This window comes from Ovis aries, chromosome 5 (assembly GCF_016772045.2).
Source record: "Ovis aries strain OAR_USU_Benz2616 breed Rambouillet chromosome 5, ARS-UI_Ramb_v3.0, whole genome shotgun sequence".
In the NCBI taxonomy this organism is placed as follows: domain Eukaryota; kingdom Metazoa; phylum Chordata; class Mammalia; order Artiodactyla; family Bovidae; genus Ovis; species Ovis aries.
The window spans coordinates 46479105-46498662 of NC_056058.1; the positions used below are offsets into that span (position 1 = coordinate 46479105).

General features: G+C 45.0%; 1 protein-coding gene and 1 non-coding gene across 3 annotated transcripts in view; one reads left to right on the forward strand and one right to left on the reverse strand.

Moving 5' to 3' along the window:
- Positions 1-19558, reverse strand: part of SPOCK1 (SPARC (osteonectin), cwcv and kazal like domains proteoglycan 1) — a 593060-nt gene that overhangs the window by 478589 nt on the left and 94913 nt on the right. The gene's annotated exons all lie outside the window — the stretch shown is intronic.
- Positions 713-820, forward strand: LOC114115039 (U6 spliceosomal RNA). The gene has a single exon (XR_003589543.2). It is a non-coding gene; the product is annotated as a U6 spliceosomal RNA (small nuclear RNA).

The following is a 19558-nucleotide window of genomic DNA, read 5'->3' on the forward strand; positions in this document are numbered from 1 at the left end:
ACCTGAAAAGACCCTATCCCCAAATAAGGTCACGTTCACTGGTACTAGAGGTTAGGACTTAGGTGTATCTTCTGGGGGAGAAATAATTCAACCCTATAGTATGTGCCTATCATACAGGGCTACTCAGATTAAGAGAGAATATCTGTAACATGTGTTGCATGAGAGAGAGCACAAGGTAAAATATAAACATTACAGGTTACTATTGTCACAGTCTTCATCTTTTTTATCTCCTTCTCCAGGAAGCCTTCCCACTTTTTGCTATTGTTCAGTCGCTGAGTCACATGCAACTCTTTGCGACCCCATGGACTGCAGCATGCCCCCAGGCTCTTCTGTCCTTCCCTATCTCCCAGAGTTTGCTCAAATTCATGTCCATTGAGTAGGTGATGCCATCCAACCATCTCATCCTCTGTCTCCTTCTTCTCCTCCTGCCCTCAATCTTTCCCAGCATCAAGGTCTTTTCCAATGAGTCAGCTCTTCGCATCAGGTGGCCAAAGTACCAGAGCTTCAGCATCAGTCCTTCCAACAGCAAACTACTCCATTCTTGCTACGAGAACCCCACAAAGAGTATGAAAAGGCAACAAGTCTTCCTGATACCTCAGACCAAAAAGAACCTGAGACACTTCAGATATCCTGTCTAGATAACAACCTCCTTTAGAGCAGGGACCATGCTTGTTGAAATCTACTTCCCAAGCAGTCTTAAAAGTGTCGGGGAGTGCTCGCTTCGGCAGCACATATACTAAAATTGGAACGATACAGAGAAGATTAGCATGGCCCCTGCGCAAGGATGAGAAGAATCAATATAGTGAAAATGAGTATACTGCCCAAAGCAATTTACAAATTCAATGCAATCCCTATCAAGCTACCAGCCATATTTTTCACAGAACTAGAACAAATAATTTCAAGATTTGTATGGAAATACAAAAAACCTCGAATTGCCAAAGCAATCTTGAGAAATAAGAATGGAACTGGAGCAATCAACTTGCCTGACTTCAGGCTCTACTACAAAGCCACAGTCATCAAAACAGCATGGTACTGGCACAAAGACAGACATATAGATCAATGGAACAAAATAGAAAGCCCAGAGATAAATCCACACACATATGGACACCTTATCTTTGACAAAGGAGGCAAGAATATACAATGGAGTAAAGACAATCTCTTTAACAAGTGGTGCTGGGAAAACTGGTCAATCACTTGTAAAAGAATGAAACTAGATCACTTTCTAACACCCCACACAAAAATAAACTCAAAATGGATTAAAGATCTAAATGTAAGACCAGAAACTATAAAACTCCTAGAGGAGAACACAGGCAAAACACTCTCAGACATAAATCACAGCAGGATCCTCTATGATCCACCTCCCAGAATTCTGGAAATGAAAGCAAAAATAAACAAATGGGATCTAATTAAAATTAAAAGCTTCTGCACAACAAAGGAAAATATAAGCAAGGTGAAAAGACAGCCTTCTGAATGGGAGAAAATAATAGCAAATGAAGCAACTGACAAACAACTAATCTCAAAAATATACAAGCAACTTATGCAGCTCAATTCCAGAAAAATAAACAACCCAATCAAAAAATGGGCCAAAGAACTAAATAGACATTTCTCCAAAGAAGACATACGGATGGCTAACAAACACATGAAAAGATGCTCAACATCACTCATTATTAGAGAAATGCAAATCAAAACCACAATGAGGTACCACTTCACACCAGTCAGAATGGCTGCGATCCAAAAATCTGCAAGCAATAAATGCTGGAGAGGGTGTGGAGAAAGGGAACCCTCCTACACTGTTGGTGGGAATGCAAACTAGTACAGCTACTATGGAGAACAGTGTGGAGATTCCTTAAAAATTGCAAATAGAACTACTGTATGACCCAGCAATCCCACTCCTGGGCATACACACCGAGGAAACCAGAATTGAAAGAGACACATGTACCCCAATGTTCACTGCAGCACTGTTTATAATAGCCAGGACATGGAAACAACCTAGATGTCCATCAGCAGATGAATGGATAAGAAAGCTGTGGTACATATACACAATGGAGTATTACTCAGCCATTAAAAAGAATTCATTTGAATCAGTTCTGATGAGATGGATGAAACTGGAGCTGATTATACAGAGTGAAGTAAGCCAGAAAGAAAAACACCAATACAGTATACTAACACATATATATGGAATTTAGAAAGATGGCAATGACGACCCTGTATGCAAGACAGGAAAACAGACACAGATGTGTATAATGGACTTTTGGACTCAGAGGGAGAGGGAGAGGGTGGGATGATTTGGGAGAATGGCATTCTAACATCTATACTATCATGTAAGAATTGAATCGCCAGTCTGTCTGACGCAGGATACAGCATGCTTGGGGCTGGTGCATGGGGATGACCCACAGAGATGTTATGGGGAGGGAGGTGGGAGGGGGGTTCATGTTTGGGAACGCATGTAAGAATTAAAGATTTTAAAATTAAAAAAATAAAAAAACTAAAAAAAAAACTAAAAAAAATTAAAACAAAAAAAAAAGTGTCGGGGAACATGGTCTCAGTGGGGAGCTTATGGGCTCTCAGGTAAGACAGCACTGTGTTTGAAACTCAGCCCTGCCACCCTCTCACGATAAGTCCTTGGACATGTGTATCCATGTCTGGGATCAACCACTACCATCTCAGGGAAAGGAATATTACAGCTATGCAGGAATGTGATGAGCACTTCAGGTAACACATATGTAACCCAGAGTGACCAGCAAATAGTATGTTCTCTGTAACTAGAGTCACAGTGCACCACTGGTGCTCAGTAACTGTCCAGTTCAATAAACTGCTGCTGCTGTTCAGTCGCTAAGTCATGTCCGACTCTTTGTGACCCTCCCTGGTGGCTCAGAGGTTAAAGCGTCTACCTGCAATGCAGGAGACCAGGGTTCGATCCCTGGGTCGGGAAGATCCCCTGGAGAAGGAAATGGCAACCCACTCCAGTATTCTTGCCTGGAGAATCCCATGGAGTAAGGAACCTGGTAGGCTACAGTCCATGGGGTCACAAAGAGTCAGACACGACTGAGCTACTTCACTTTCAAACTGCAGCACGCCAGGCTTCCCTATCCTTTACCATCTTCCAGAGTTTGCTCAAACTCATGTCCATTGACTCAGTGATGCCATCTAACCATCTCATCCTCTCCCATTTCCTCCTGCTCTCAGTCTTCCCCAGTTCAATAAACACTCGATCACAAAATAAATGGATGCCACCAGCCATTCCTCCTCATTGTCCAATCAAGGCAGCAGATCACACTAAGACAATCTATGTTCTTGTGCAGACCTCACAGGCAGGGCCAACGTTGGGCCCACCACCTCCCCTTCTCCACAGCCCTAGGAATGAACACACACCCATCCCCCACAGATGGATAAACCACTCCCTTCATCTGTCCTTCAGGCATTCACTGAACACAGGCTCTGGCAGGTATGTACCTACCATGTGCCAAGCATCTCTTGGATGCTCATGAGTAGCGATCAGCAACCTTTCTGGGAAGGGGCAGACAGTAAAGACGTTAGGCTTTCTGGGCCATATGGATTCTTTCACAACGACTTAACTCTGTCATGGCATGAGAGCTGCCACAGAAAATGCACACATAAATGAGCAAGGCTGGGTTCCAGATCAATTTTATTTATAAAAACCAGGTGTTGGGCCGTAGGTTGTGACCTTGCTTTTGAGGATATACTAACAAGTAAGACTTAGCATCCACACAGAGAGAAGGAGACAAGTAGAGAACAGAATCTAGGTATCTCGTTCCCACATCATGCTATTGAACCGTGTCCTACCTGGTCTATCCAGGATCAATTCAAAGTACACTTATAAGCAGACTGACAGGAGCTTCCCTGGTAGTCCAGTGGTTAAGAATCTGCCTTGCAATGCAAGGGACACTGGTTTGATCCCTGATCTGGGAAGATCACACATACCAGGGGGCAACTGAGCCCACATGCCACAGCCTCAGAAGCCCATGCACCTAGAGCCCAGGCTCCACAATAAGAGAAGCCACAGCAGTGAGAAACCATGCCTCACAGCTAGAGAGTAGGCCTCGCCCTCTGCAACGAGAGAAAGCCCACGTGCAGCACAGCGAAGACCCAGCACAGTCAAAAAGAAATGAATTGTTTTTTTAAATAAAGCAGACTCATAGATAGAACAAACAGTGGTTACCAGTGGGGTGGGGCAATATGGGAGTAGGGGAGTAAAATTACAAACTACTGGGTATAAGATAAGCTCAAGAATGTAGTGTACAACACGGGGAATACAACTAATAATTTGCAGTAATGGGTAAATGGAAAGTAACATTTACAAATCGTATGATAATTAAAACTTTTACTTAAATTTTTTTAATTTTAAAAATAACAAAATTTAAGTACACTTAAAACCAAAGGGAGAAAAATAGGAATAGTTAAACTATTTGTCAATGGCACAGAGGAAACATTTGTAATATAAAACCCAACCAACAAATCAAAAGAGTCTGTCCACACACACATTCTACAGGTATTTAGGTAGTTCCTACTATGTGCCAGGCCTTAGTTAGACAGTAGAGATGCAACAAAAAGCAAAGCAGACCCAGCCCTCAGGGGGCCCACACCCTAGTGGATGAGAGCCTCATCTCCTGGGTGAAAGCCCTGAGCTATTAATAGATGCTAATGGAAAGCACACAAATTCTACAAACCCACAGAATACAAAGAAACCCACTCAACATGGACATCCTTTTCAAGTATCCGGCTAAGTTCTTGGTGTGTTCTCTGATGTGATCTCTGGGGGCCAGGGGCATGGAGAGAGTTGCCATTCAATTCACAAGATACTGCAGAGAAAAACCAAGGTCACAAAATTGTATGTTTCCAAAACTCTTTTTTCCTGATATGCAGCCAAGTGCCCAGAGTTTGCAGGCCGACACTAACCCATGCCATCTCCTGCCCTTGACTTCCACACAGTGTGACAGATTTAAGGCTCCAACCTCAAGATCTGCTCGGAGGCATGAGGGCTTCTCCAACTTTTCAGCTCTACAGTGAAGTGGAGCCAGTTTCCATGCTGGTGGGGGACTCACACACCCACTGAATATGTAGCTTTCAGCTCCTCTGCCAGGGCTGCGGATCCGGCTCTGCAAAGCCCTCTGACTACTCAACAACCTCTTCCAAATGGTCAAAATTAATTTCAGACAAACATTTAAGAGGAAAATAAAATCTATCTGGAGGACTTGCCGATGCTCACAGCTGGGACACTGACAAGGAAAAGGCTGCAGAGCACAGGATTGGCCTCGGATCACTCACTTGCCATCATATAGCATGCTTTGCACAAACTGGCATAATTTAGGGAGGGAAGAAAACAGGCCAATGACAGTGAAGTACCTCAGGGTCATCCCAAAGACGAGGATGGAAGAGGTACCGATGAAGCACACTGTCACACACTTCCTGGGAGGTGGTTTTTTATCACAGGTTTACAAATGATAATCCAAATAAAACTTGCAGCCCCAAGTCTATCAGCCCTCTTTAAAAGAGTATAGAAGCACCTCCAATTTCTCACGTGTTTTAGGGTCACACAGGATTACAAGAAAGGCCAAGAGCTTTCTAGACTTCCAAGAACACTTTGCCCAGGTCCAGTCTGCCCTCAGAAGCTCATAGCCCTCTCCTCTGTCACCCACTCATTGCCTGCCTTCGTGGACTCCGAACATTTCCATTCCTGCTTTCTAACACTACTTTGACTTGTTTTAAGTTCTCACTGGACAAGGAATTGCTGGACCACAACTTCATCAGGAGTCAAGGGGTCACTGCCAAGTGAAGGGAAGCAGAAGGGAGCCCTGGTATTGAAGACTTACTATGCATGGTCCCAACACTTGACAAGAAATCCCAAAGTTGGTGTTGGTGGTGAGAGACACTGGTGATGAAGACAGCATCTCCACCTCACAGACTGGGAGCCACAGAGCTGCATGAGGCAAGGCTGGGGCTCAGAGGCAGGTCTCTGAGATGCCAGAACGAAGGCTAAGGAATGCATTTCACTCAAACTCCTCAGGGCTGGAGTGTGGAAGAGAAACTGCATCATCTTGGCTGAGCACAACATTACGGCTTCCACACAGTTTAGCTGGGCTGTCCTAATTGCACATGAGCTCTCATCAGGGTTCAGATAGGGGGTGTAGGTTTCAGGCATGCTTAATGGCTTTTTGTGGGGGAAGCCTTAGGCTATATACATGGTACCAACAAATCCTGAGATGTGAGAATGTCACACGCCCACTCAACAAGCAGGGACACCACAGCCTCTGCCTTACACCCCCCTCCAGTGTCCTGCCCATCTAGACCCATGCATATGAGTCTGGGGCACCCCTACCTCCTCCTGGCTTCACTCAGGACTTTTGTCTTCTTCCTTGCTCTTGAATAAAACCCCATGTCTTTGTCCCAAATTCCTATTAGTTAGAGGAGACCATTCCTCCTCTTCTCTGTATAAGGGACTCTGCAACATAGGGGTACTTGGGGATTTTCTATTTAATAAAAAGGGCGAAACAGAAGACAAGCTGGCAGACAGAAACTCCCTGTGGACTGAAACAAGGTCACAGGGAAGTCACCGTGAGGAAATGATGCCTGCAGGAAGCTGCATGTATCTATAAGCAGATAAAGGACATTTGTTCCCATGGCTGCTAACGCAATGACCCCTGGGACCCAAACAGCCTCCCAACCTGACTCTTATATATTTTTAATGAAAAATTGCAAATTAGATTAGCTTAATTTGACCACATCTGCCTTTTTAAACAGAGAAAATTACCATTTTAATAGGAATACCAGCTATTTGTCTAAAGGAAAAAAAAGGTCCTTACGAGGTCTACTCTGCCTGTTCTGTTTCCATTTTTAAAAAGAAAAGAGAAAAAGGGGCTCTCAGGGCAGAGGGCAGTGGGTCAGGCTTGGAAAACTACACAGCAGTTCTCCTTGTGAGCAGCACAAATATCAGACAAACCCCACCCTCCAGAGATGTCTTAGCCACCAGAGGCAGTGAGGGCTTCCTGTCTGGTGTGTTCACATTGCCCATCCCGATTTCCTTCAGCAACACTGTGCTGAGGCCCTCTGTGTGCCAGGCATGATGCTGAGTGCTTGATCAGCAGAGATTAAGGCCCTTTCCAGAGCAGAAATGCAGGAGGGAAGTCAGAGGTCAGCTGTCAGGACAGAAGCCTGGAGTTAGAAGGGAAGGAGCTGGTGCGTGGGGGGTGGTAGGGCCGAGCACCCAAGGCCAAAGGGACAGGAAGGGTGGGAGTCCTGGGTGAGGGTACGGCTGAATGGGGTTGAGGGGCTGCTGAAGGGCGCCTGACATGCAGGCCACTTCAAGGAGGGAAGGCTTCATTCTGAGGACATGGGTATCATCAGTGGTTTTCTTTTCAAAATAGCCACTGGTTGCACTGAGGGAAGTGGGCAACAACCGCAGGGAAGTTGAAGCAAGGTGAAGATACAGTGATGCTGCTGCTCTGAATGTGGTGACCTTTCCTCCCAGCCCCTCCTAACATCAAACCCAGGCACAGGCCTCCCAAGTCGCTTCTACCCATCCCTCCCTCCTCTCCATGGCTAATCCCCTCTCCTCTGCCTGTCCCTGATCTCCACCTGCCATGTGTCCCTTCTGGGGTTTGCACCCTTGATTAGCTCTCTCTTCTCAGGCATCTTCCCTGGTGGCTCAGACGGTAAAGTGTCTGTCTACAACGCAGGAGACCTGGGTTTGATCCCTGAGTCAAGAAGATTCCCTGGAGAAGGAAATGGCAACCTACTCTAGTACTCTTGCCTAGAAAATCCCATGGACAGAGGAGCCTGGTGCGGGCTACTGTTCATGGGGTCACAAAGAGTTGGACACAACTGCACGACTTCACTTTTCACTTTCTCAGGCGTCACCAACTATCTCCTTCTGACACTCCTCCCACCCCACTCTGTGATGTACAGGAGCCCTTGGCACCACCACCCACAGTGGGCCTGGCTTGGCTGCCCAATGCCTCAGCACAGGCTCTAAAGGGACACGCAAGTCCTGTCTTCAGTCATTCCATCCAGGCAGCCCTCTGCTCAATGCCCGCACTGACCTCTGCATCACCAAACTCTGCCACTCTTTTCTCAGTTTTCTGCCTCCTAATTGCCCTTCCCACTCTAGACCCCAGACCACCCTCCATCTTGAAACTCTTCTCCAAAAGTTTGGATGGAACAAGTCGATTCTACCCATGTTCTCCATCTACCTTTCAGATCACTCCTTCACTGGCTCTGTTTCCCCTTCCTACTGCCCATTGCAAACTGGCCTCCAGGCTCCACCATCCTTCACATTCCCCTGTTCTCAGACAGATCTCGTAGGACCACCACTTCCCCACTTCTTCCACTCACCATCCACAGACATACAACTTCATCTCAACCTCAGCAACTTCAAAAACCCCAACTCCAACATACAAGATGCCTTTCATCAAGTTTTCCTGCTTCTATCAAGAATACTAGTCCTATGACTAGGGCAGTCAATTATTCCCATAACTTTCCTCCATAAATTGAGTTTTAGAAAATCTCCTTCAGCAGGACCCTCCGCTATCAAGGTGACTCCTGGATCACAGCAAAGGATGCAGGCTCTGAAGACAGCCTGTACAGGGTCACAGCCTGGCATCACTACTAAGGAGCTGTGGAACCTTAGGTAGACCAGTTGCCTTATTGCTACGCCTGTTTCCCAGACTGTTAAGGAGGATAATATAAGTACTTATTTCATAGGATTGTTCTAAGAATCACAGATGACACAAAACGTGTGTCCAGGATGTGGTGGCCCATGGTAAGAATTCAACTAATGAAGGCTGCAATTATTAACTCAGCTGTCCTGGTCCATCCTCCCCTTTCCATTTCCTTCCACCTCCAGGCCCAGACTGACATTATCCCAACACATGCTGACTCGTCCCTCTTTGTCCAGCTGCTAGTCACCTAAACGCATGTCAAATACCATTTTCAGATTTACCTTCTGACATCCTACTTTTATCACATCATCTCCAGTTACTGACAAGATGAAGTTCAGCCTCCTCCTCCCAGCATGATGTTCTCCACCCTCTGGGCCCAGTAGGTGGGCAGAACCAGCCACACCCCCAGTGCCGCCTCTGCACCTTTGCTGAAAGCACCCCATGCGTAAAATCCCACCTGTCTGCAACACAGAATCTGGGCAGCAGCTAGGAAGGGTAACAAGGACACAGACTGTAGCACGTCAACTGCACTGAAGACCCCAGTTCTCCTCTCCTCCCTGTCTCCACACCCTTGACCACACCACCTTTCACTGTTCTCCCTCACGCTCTGCCCCTGGACCCAGCCACGTGGCTTGTTAGCAGACATGACACAAGCAGAGGTTTGACACTGTGCTCTAGCATTTCAGTTTCCGCTCCTGTGCCTTGGCCATGACCAAGAGAACGTGCCTGATCCAGCTGCTGGGAGACGAGACACGTGGAGTGGCACCAGCCAAGACCATCTTAGATCAGCTGACAGCTAGCGGACCCACAGCGAGCAAGACTGGCCAAAACCAGCCTGGCCTGGCCAACTCCAGACATCAATGCTCATGGATGCGATGCCGCTCTGTGGTCGTTTGACAGGCACCAGGTAACTGATCCATGTGTTAGCCAGCATGGAGAAAAGATCACAATGCTTTACAGAGGGAAAGTGACCGACAGCAAAGCAGTAACACAGGGCATAGTTCCAGCTGAGAGAGTGAGTGTGTGCCTATGTTCACAGAAAGAGACACAGCTGTAATATTTACTTACTTAACTGTCTCTCAGCCTAGTCAACTATGTCCTGGAGGAACCACATTCACTATGTTTACCATTACAGACTTAAGTGCCTAACTCCAGGCCAGCGAAACTAGTATCCTCTGAATAAATACTATTCAATGAACAAATGAGTGAATTTCCATGTATGTGCATGCATTCAAAGAGGTTTTATACCAAATGATCAAAAGTAGTTACCTCCAACTGTTAACACACCAGGTGGCATGTGCTTCAGCTTTGTTTTTTGGTTTTTAGTAAGCAGTGTTCTCTCTTCTTCCACAATTTACATGATGATTCCTATAATAAAGGACTGTGAGTTCAAATGAAATCCTTCAAGGTGAAGACCCTAGATTCAGGGCAGAGGCCTCCTTGGTCAGCCAAACCCCAGGTTATGCCTTCTCTCTCCCAAGTCTGTGTCTGTTGCCATCCAGTCTTACTTTTTTTTCATTTTGGAAAACTTTTACTGGAGTATAATTTCTTTACAATGTTGTGTGGGTTTCTGCTATACAACCATGTGAATCAGCTATAAGTATGCATTTATCCCTCCCTCTTGGGGCTTCCCCAATGGCTCAGCAAGTAAAGAATCCACTAGCAATGCAGAAGACACATCTTCTTGGGTTGGGAAGATCCCCTGGAGGAGGAAATGGCAACACAGTCCAGTATTCTTGTCTGTGAAATCCCATGGACAGAAGAGCCTGATGGGCTGCAGTCCAAAGGGTCACAAAGAGTCAGACATGACTGAACGACTAAGCACCTTCTCACCTTCCCTCTTGAGCTTCCCTCTAACACCTACTACCCCGCCCCCCCATCTCACCCATCTAGGTCATCGAAGAGCAACAAGCTGAGCTCCCTGTGTTATGCAGCAGTTTCCCACTAGCTATCTATTGTACACATGGTGGTGTATATACGACAAGGCTATTCTCTCAATTCATCCCACCCTCTCCTTTTCAGTCTTACATTTTTAATTTGCTTTTCTATTGGCAAAAGTCTTTTTCCATGGGTAAATAGCAAGACCTTTAATAACAAAAGCTTTATAATTTAACCAGTTTAAACAGTACAGTCCCAGAGCAGTTAACAATGGACTTTATTTAAATTGTTACATGAGCATATTGGAGTCTGATAGTAATGCTAGGATACACAAGGTTCTAGAATTATTGACCTTATTGTACTTAAGAAGAAACCAATGCCCAGTAGACTGTCTACACTCATGAAGGACAGAATTCAAACTCTTCACAAGTCCAGAACTGGAGCTCAAATCCTGACTCCCTCCCCAGAGTCGGTGCGGCACCCTCATGGCCTTCACTCCCCACAAAGTTCATGACCACAAGAACTACTCCCTCAGGAGACTGGGGATGTATTCCATCCACCCTGGGACTCCCACATCCAGCCCACTGCCTCACATACAAAATGTGCTCAATAAATATTCCCTGCATTGAACCAGAAAGTTGAGCACAGGGGAAGCGAGTCGGCCTGCTCTGAGGGCCAGGCTTCCGTCTCCTCCACTAGAGGAGAGTGTTCCCAAGTCACGTAGGCTTCAAGATGGTCTCAAGAGCAGGGGAGGACTGGAGGGCTTGCTGGGTCTGGGAGTCGTTCACCTGAGGCCCACAATGGGCTTGGAGAGGTCCACCAAGCCCTGGAATTGTGTGAAATCACTTTTTGAATGTGCATCTGTTTCTCAGGGAGAGGGCAGAGTGTTCATCAGATATTCAAGGGGAGTAACCCCCAGCTAAGCTGAGTTCCAGCAGAACACAATGCCTTCTGTCCAGTGGTGAACAGTAGGGAGTGGGCAAAGCTGGGGCCAGAACCCAGGCCTCCTCACTTTCATCACGGGGCCATCTCTCTATTACAAACTGCCCACCATGTGGCATATTTATGCTGATGACACCGTCCCTGAATGCTGCATTTCTACAACTCAGAAGGATGGTCAGACAGCTTTATAGCTTTATCGGATTCTGTTTTCCGCAGACCACAATTTTTTGTAATGGTAAAATATTTCTGACGTGATCTGGATCCATTCCTTTAATCCATCAGCCATCCATACAAATGTCAAGCATGCCAAACTAATTTTCTTTGAAATGATTTATCAGCCATATGAACACAAGTCATCCTGTCTGATCTCCAAAATTAAAACCACATTTCTCTTCAGAAAAGAATGAATGTGCAGTCTTGACAAACAGGACGCATTTTCATCAGTCTGGGATGAGCAGCCCTCTGTCAGGAAGCAACATGGTGAACAGGAGGGCACTCCAGCCAGGCCTGCCACCTCCCCGTATCTCACCAACTCCACATCCGGCACCCAGTGCCTGGGGACTCCTTCCCAGCGCCGACATTTAATAATGGCAATCATCACCCATCTTTGGCCAAACTGCAGGCAGCAGCTACTCAGCAAGTGCACTGGAGAAGAGAAGGCAGGGTATGGTGAGGTGAGACGGGTGACGCAGCAGAAGCAGCATGCCTGCAATGCAGTTTGACAGAGATATAAGTTCAGCCCCTGCAAAGCCATGGAGCTAAATTCTTGGGAGGTAAGGAAATAAGCCAAGGGGGCCAGGCAAACCGCAGGCTGCTAGCGTGGTAGGATTCTATCCCAGGGAGTGCACTTGTACCCTGAGAAAAGTCTGGAGAGGAATGTCAACCAGAGGTCATTCACTTAGCTTCCTTCCAAAAGGATCCCACACCCCTCAACATCATTGGAAGGCTATGATTTCATGTTAGGGGTGCCCATTCAGAGCTCTGAAATGTCTCCCCAACACAAGTTACATTTTTTGGCAGCCTATAATATTTCTCAATATTTTACAACTTTGTCAAGGACTACCTCAGATGAGACTTTTGGGTTCTGCTATCCAGAAAGAGGCTTCCCTGCTGGCTTAGATGGTAAAGAATCTGCCTGCAATGAGGCAGACCTGGGTTTGATCCTTGGGTTGGGAAGATCCCCTGGAGAAGGTCATAGCAACCCATTCCAGAATTCTTGCCTGGAGAATCCCCATGGACAGAGAAGCCTGGGGGGCTACAGTCCATGGGGGTCACAAAGAGTCAGACACAACTGAGCGACTAAGGACAGCATTGTGCATCCAGAAAGAGATGGAGATTTTAAACTTGAGGATCCAAATACCAAAATGGATTTGGGGTTCCCCACTGCAATCCAGCCAGTTCTATTCCTTAAACTCCCTCAATAAAAGACTTCCCTTACCAATCAACCTCCAACACAACCCCACTATTTATTCATGAGAAGTAACAGAGAGAATACTTTGAATAGGCACAAAGTTACCTTAAATGAATACAATCTGTACCATGTTTTTCCATGTGTGGCACCTACACCACTGAAGATTTTAAGGAATTTGTTATGTATATTAAACCTGTGATTTCACCAACACCAAGGTGGAGGGGAAAAAAGAATTGACTTAAAGAAAAAAATATTTTTAAATAAATTCAGGTATTTGGAAATGTGGCAGAAATCAGGACAGTGGTACCCACAGGTCTGGGAGACACAGGACTGGAGGTGAGCTGGGAGATCCACACCCACTGCTCCCACAGCCGTTGACAAGCACACACCACAGCTCAGCTGTGATGGGGAAGGAAACAAACATTCCCTGAGCAGCTACTCTGCAGACTTCAGGCGCCTTTCACACATCATCTCATTTAATTCTCACAATGATCCTGCAGGGCAGAACTAGTCTCCTCACCTGATACTCAGAAAAGGAGCACACACACCTGGAATCCAAGTCTAGAGACAAAGCAATTCAATTAGAGGCCAGGTGCTTCCCCCCAAGACTGACTCCATCCCCAAAGAACCAGGTGATCACCTTCCCTACCCACCACCAGGCTCCTGTTCCACCCGCACCAGAGATGGAGGTTTATTCTCAATGGAAACCAAACATAAAAGGCTCAAAAGTCTGGGAAGCCAAGCGTAGCAAGGAAATAAATGTGGCAAAAAACTAACTAAATAAAATGGCTTAAATAAAAGACTTCAGAGTGAACTCAGCCCCTCTCCTGCACCTTGAATACCAGCAACCAGGTTTACATATCACTATGGATTCAGACAGTGAAAACACTAATTATTCACTTAATCAAAATTATGTCACAGACATTACTGTTTTAACCAAAAATTATGGAATAACTGTAGGGAAGATTGAGAGACAGAAGGTAGCATGGAGAAAAGAAGAGGGCTGGAGCCCAAACTGCTATCACAGAAATCTAGAAATAATGTGAAATTGATATATTTGAAAATAGTGGTAAAAACTTAATTTTCACCAATTTGCAGGTAAACATCAAAAGAAACCATTAAAGGAGTAGAAAGTAATTGCCTCTTGGATGAGTATAGAAGATAGAGAAGAAAGGGGTAACTGATCTTTTTCTTTATAAGACTTATTGTACTATTTTAAAATTATGCACATGTGTTACTTTGATAAATACTTTTAACTGAAAAAAAAAAAAAAGAGGAAAGAAACACAGTGGGTAATCAGATGTCCAAAGTAACAGACTTATAATCCCATGAGTATGAATTGGTTCATCTGACTTGAAAATGTGGCTGAACCAATGTATTGCCATACTAGAGGGCATCTCAATGGTGAATTACTCCCTTCCACTCCACAGAATAAGTAAGTATTACATTAAAAATGTGCTCTGCAAAGAGCCTTATACTTTTTAACTTTGAGCTTTTCAAACCATGTTCACATCCATCAATATCCACTTAAACTTACAGTATTACTTTCATTTGACAGAAGAAGGAAATAGGCCCAGAGATAGTGAGCAAGTTGCCCAAGGTGACCCAGCAAAGTGAGCAACAGAGGCTTTCTCAGCTCTATCTTTCAAACTAGATCATAAGTTTCCAAGGATGGGGATCAAGCCATCTTTGCCATCTCAAGCTGCCCTCCTCTATGAGAGCCCTGAAGGCTGTGAGGCTTATTCATTGTCCTCTCACTCATCACAAATGTCTCCTTATTTTCTCTGCCAACATGGAGTCAGATGGTGGATCTTGCCTGTCTGTCTATTGTGAAGCTACAATGACTGAGCATGTGGATTCTGAAGTTGTTGCTTAGCGGCTGAGTCATGTCCAACTCTCTGCAATCCCATGGGCTGTAGCCCACCAGGCTCCCCTGGCCACAGGATTTTCCCAGCAAGAATACTAGAGTGGGTTGCCATTTCCTTCTCCAGGGGATCTTCCTGACCCAGGGATTAAACTCATATCTCCTGCATTGCAGGCAGATTCTTTATCACTAAACACCAGGGAAGCCCCTTATCAAAGTCTTACTCATCTTTTAAGACCCATCTCATTTATATTATCTTCTCTGTGAAGCCTTTCTACACTTCCCTATGCTCACTTAAATACTTTCTTTTTGAACACTCTTAAAATGTATTTTCAAGACTCTCTCCCTCCCTCTTCTCTTTTTTTTTTTTTGGCTGCACTGCATGGCCTGCAGGGTCCCAGTTCCATGACTTGTCAAACACATGCCTCCTGCAGTGGAACCACAGAGTCTTAACCACTACTGCCAGGGAAGTCCCTCATGACTCTTGGTTTCAGAGCTGCCCCTCATCTTTACAGTCCTAATGTCTAGGGTCACATGTCTAGTGCATTATAAAACTTCAGCAAAGCTAAAAAGTGAATCCATGAATGAATGAGTGATTGATTCATTGAGAGAATGAATTAATCTTAGCTCAGAGATGAAAAACTTATTGAGACAAGTAGAATGTCACATTATATATCTCTCACTAAATTCAGGACAGTGCTTTGTGCCTATTAAGTATTCAATAAATATTTATAGGTTGAACACATTAATTCATCAGAACACAAAATAGTTCTTTAATCCTTTGTTTCTTTTCCTTAGTCATTCTTATTTTTTCCTTAGTCATCCTGGCTAAGTCATCACTACTTCCGGATCCTCTTTTCCTGGCCAGAAGACCAGACCTTTTTTTTTTTTTTTTTTTTTTGCCAGAATCTCAGTTCCACAACCAGGGATCAAACCCATGCCCCTGCAGTGGAACCACTAGACCACCAGGGAAGTCCCATGGACCAGACCCTTTAATGTGCTCCTATCACTGCTATGTAAGACTTAGGTGGTCACGTACAGAAACACAATAGTTTCATCTCTACACACAGATCAAACCACCCATAATTTAGTCCTTCTCAAACTCTTGTCCAAGCCCACATACATATTCTAAACACAGCCTTTTGAAGTCTCATCTCTCCCAGCTTACACAGGACTCTGGAGAGAGACTTCCAAGTTCAGGTACCAATTGTTGACCTCCAGCAAGTCACTCACCCTCTCTGAGAGTCAGGTCCTCCTCCAACTGGAAGTAACATTAGTGCCTTACTGCTCACAACTGTAAGGGGTCCAGCTGAGAGAATTAGCATGAATCATTTCACCTGCCTCTTACATATTCTTCAAGACTCAACTCAGGCATCACCTCCTCTAGGAAGCATTTTTTGTTTTTGTTTTTTCAATAACAGAAGACGTTTATCAGTTTCCACAATCAATAGCCAGATGAAAAAATAAAAGATCCTTTATAATTGTAAGCCATAATGGAAACATGATTAACCTAACAATATAAAAAAATTACATACAATTTGGGGGTTAAGTAGAGTGCTGTGGTAAATGGAAGTACACACATGCATATGTTTTCATCTGCCCAGCCAGTCTTTATCTTTTGGTTTGTACATTTAATCCACTTACATTTAAGGTAAGGTAATCATTGATATGTTATGCTTCTATCATGATTTTCTTAATTATTTTGGGTTTATTTTGTGTAGGTCTTTTCCTTCTCTCATGTTTCCTGCTTAGAGAAGTGCGTTTGTTGTAAAACTGGTTTGGTGGTGCTGAATTCTCTTAACTTCTACTTATCTGGAAAGCTTTTCATTTCTCCATCAAGTCTGAATGAGAGTCTTGCTGTATAGAGAATTCTTAGTTGTAGGTTCTTCTCTTCTATCACTTTAAATACATCCTGCCATTCCCTTCTGGCTCGTAGAGTTTCAGTTGAGAAACCAGCTGATAACCTTGCTGGAGTTCCCTTGTACATTATTCGCTGTTTTCCTTTGTTGCTTTTAATATTTTATCTTTGTCTGTAAATTTTGTCAGTTTGATTACTATGTGTCTCAGTGTGTTCCTCCTTGGGTTTATCCTGCCCGGGACTGAGAAGCATTTTTGGATACATCCACCCTCCAGCCCACAGAAGCCAGTACCACACCTGGCACACAGTAACAGCTCCATAAATATTTAGCCAGTCAATATTTAATGCAAATTTCCAAAAGAAATGAGAATCCTCAAGGCCTAAAAGAAGAAGGACGAACTACTGAAATGGCAGTGGGAAGGTCAATCTTTGGTAGCCCAGGCAGCCTGCCCAGGACACCCTTTCCCCACCAGCTCACAGGATGTAGGGGGCTGCCTCTTTCACTGACACTGGGACTTGTTCTGCTACCTATGAGGCTTTCAGTGAGACCTGCCTACAGTTTCTGGGTATGTGCAAACCTCAGTGAGGCAGCCTCATTAGCTGATGGGTTGCAACAAGGTGGTACCATGACAATAACTCGTGCGTTTGAAATAATTGGTGCCTGGAGACCAAGTGTTCAGTTCAAGAGGCACAAGGCAGGTCCCCCTCACCCCAGGAGACAGGCCAGAGAAACCTGAACTACCATCCATCCCCAGCTCCCCCAGGAAAAGCAGAACTCAGCATGACTGTGTCTGGCATAAAGCAATGTCTCTGTCCTTGGATCATTAACTTATATGGCTCATGAAAATACAGTAACAAATCTGAAATATTTGCTTAATTCATTTCTGTGCCCCTATCCCCTCTAGTAGCTTCTCATAGGATATGCAGAACACACCCTTCTCTCAGGAAGACAGAAACAAATCTTTGGGGAAATTGTAAGAGTAAATAAAGCAGGAGTCACCAGGAGGCTGAAGCTAAACAAATACTCCACAAATCTAATTGATTCTCTGGTTTGGAAATTTGGCAGATTAACAGGGTTTCATGGCGATTTTATGGATAATATTTCCATAATTTCTTACTGGTTAAGTGATCAATAAAATCTAATACTACAGCACCTGTTTATTCTTGAAAATGAACAAGCAGCATTAGAAACACATACTGATGGCTTCCAAATATACCAACCTGCGATAACCTGGAGACTGCAGACAGAACAGAGAGACCAACCTGGTGGGTACACCGTGCACCAAACCACGTGGTTCCCCCAACTACCTGACTCTGCAGACAGCTGGGGAAACCTAAGACGGCCAGAGGTTTCAGCCAAATGAATGGGTGGCGGAGGGCCATCTGTGTACCAGTGAAACCAAAGGGTACACAATGGGAGGTAGGGAGAAGATGCATGTGCTCTGGGAGATGTGCACTTATCATCAATATTTCAGTAAACTGCTTATTTTCCCTAAAAGTTCTATTTTTCTGAGCACAGCAGCCCACGTAGAATGCTGAAAGTGATGCCAGAAAGTGTTCGAAATAAACCAGGGGTGAGGATGTCAAGGAAAGATTGCATAATGTAACCATGATAACTAAGAGTTACTGAGAGTTAGGTATTATATGTGGAAACCAAGAGCTCTTTTAATTCTAGCAAATCTACCAGCAAGTATCCAGAACCCAGGTTCTTCACTGCTGGGCGATACTGCCTCTTTAAAGATTCAAAAAGAAAAAAAAAACAACAACAACTGTGCCTCTGTTGTCAGCACTGACAAACGATTCTGTGCAGAAGCCCACCGCCAATAGAGAGCTCCCAACCGGCTGCGGTCTGGGGTGAAGACCAGATCATTTGCACTGGAGAGGGAAGATCCCACCAACAACAGAGGAAAGCTTTGTGTAGGGGTTACAAGTCAACTTTTTCAAACTGCATTTTTCAAATCAATATGCTGTTATAAAAATATATGAAATGAATCGCCAGTCCAGGTTCGATGCATGATACAGGATGCTTGGGGCTGGTGCACTGGGATGACCCAGAGGGATGGTACAGGGAGGGAGGTTCAGGATGGGGAACACATGTACACCCGTGGCGGATTCATGTTGATGTACGGCAAAACCAATACAATATTGTAAATTAATTAGCCTCTAATTAAAATAAATTTATATTAAATATATATTTTTTTAATAAGGAATAAAGAGATTACAATACTCGCTAACTCTGGGACAGTCCACCTAGTTTTTCTTCTGACCCCACTATCTCTGAGGCCAATTTTCCCTGGAAAGCAACAGAATAACTTTCCAATCTGTCAGAATTGTAGGGCCTGGAGCAAATCTTACCCAGGAAACTACAGATAAGCTGGCTCATCTGCAAAGGTCTGGTTTCCACACATGGACTGTAAGGTGGGCATGGTCTTCTCACCTCTCTGTTGGCAACTGTGTATCACAAGGCTGTGGCCATGTACCTGGCAGCCTCGAGCCAGCTCAGACTATCTACTGGTCACAGGGTGGAAGAGGACACTATTCGTCACGCAGCCCCAGCGTAGGCCAATCTTCAGTGCCTGTCCCCAGGGGCAGAGACTGTACCCAGGAGCCTACGGTAACCCCAGGCAGCCATCAGGTTCCCACAATACAGGCAAATGACTAAGGGAAAGAGCCTCATTACTACTGGAGCTTCCACTGAGCAAACACTCAAGCCAGCTCTGCATGACAAGATTCTCAAATGGACAAAGGGACCATTGAGGTCTGCAAGGAAGCTACATGGAGGGTTGACCCCCACCTGTGCCCAAGAGATGCTTGGTCCTGCCTTGTCCATCCATCCAGCCCAAACAGCCAATCTGCAAGATGTACTGCATTTCCTAGGAAGGAGGCCTCTGAGCCAGAACCCATTACTCCTACTTGGAGGAGTCAAGAGG